The sequence below is a fragment of the Nannospalax galili genome, unplaced genomic scaffold, assembly GCF_000622305.1.
Source record: "Nannospalax galili isolate Female #2095 unplaced genomic scaffold, S.galili_v1.0 scaffold100, whole genome shotgun sequence".
In the NCBI taxonomy this organism is placed as follows: Eukaryota; Metazoa; Chordata; class Mammalia; order Rodentia; family Spalacidae; genus Nannospalax; species Nannospalax galili.
Window position 1 is genome coordinate 4,284,108 of NW_008352891.1, and position 1,433 is coordinate 4,285,540.

Genomic DNA, 1,433 nt, shown 5'->3' on the forward strand with positions numbered 1-1,433 from the left:
TTAGTTATCTCTTTGAAGCCGAGTCTGTTTCTCCTAGACAGAGTCAAGCTTCCCTCTGGTTGGCCCTGGCACCTCTCTCATCTCTTCCCTGAGGCTCAGTGACTATTTGATGAATAGATGAGTGCATGAAGGAAGTAGGGCCCTGGCACCTCTCTCATCTCTCCTCGTTGCTCCCAATGAACAGCACAATTATGTGTCTAGATCAGCTTTGGTCATTGATGGTCCTGAGATTGTTTTCTTGCATTGTGACCCCCAGCATGTAGCTCACCCTCTGCCACCTCCCTGAGGCTCAGTGACTATTTGATGAATAGATGAGTGCATGAAGGAAGTAGTGAATGAAGGATATTTGCATTTCCACTCTTCCAGACCTACCAGGTATACCAGGCTTCAAGATAGGTTTGCAATCTATCTCGATTTACTGCTACAGACCCACAAACCCTGGCAGAGTGAGAGAAATCAGCCAAGCATGCTACAACTAGGGAGGAGCTTTTTTTGCACATGACAAAACTGAGGTTTGATTGAGAAGGTCACACAGCAAGTTACATAACAGAAGAGTTGGCTGAGCAATCAAGATTGATACCCATGCATTTCAAGAGTTGTGAGTCATCAAGATTTCATTCCTATTTCTGGAGTGATATAATGTACTTTTTATTTCTCAAAAAAAATAATGTTGATTATTTAAAATTGTAAAGCACTGGACTGGAGGGTGAGTTTAGTGGTAGTGGGCACAAAACCCTGGGTTCCATCCTAAGCATGACAAACAAATGCAAAAAATGAAAAAAAAATCAATCAAACAACAACAACAACAAAAAACTAGCATTTTAGAGTTGACAAAGTCCTGTAAAAACAACATCTGAACTAGCTATTTATGGTTAAGCCACTTGTCAGACTCACTCAGTCTTTAAATGATGGATCCCCTGGGTAGGACTCATGTTTTCTGGTTCTGCATCCTGCACACTTCACAGGATGTGGTTGGTATCTGCTTCCAGCCTCACAATGAAGGGTGGTTAAATATCTTGACTCTAGGTTCACTCATGGGAAAACACTAGCATTTCTAATCAGCATCATCATTTCCTACTTCTAAGAACTTTCTGAAGGAGACACAGACCAGACTTGTCAAGCATTTACATAAGAGAGCTGATAAGATCCAAAGTTGGATACCAGGAGGAACCAGAACTCACGCCTGTGTGTTTGTACCTGTGTGAGGCGTGTCTGTGACTGCATGTGGAATATTTGGTGCTCTAGGGCATTCAAAAGTGCAAGAATGGGGCTGGGGAGATGGCTCAGTGGATAAGAGTGCTTGCATTGAAAACATGAGAACCTTAATTCAGATCCCCAGCATACATGTAAATAGCTGAGTTGGTAGGGTAGGGAGTTGGAGGGGAGGGGAGGCAGTCAGGAGGATCCTTGAGGCTTGCTGTCCAGCCAGCCTA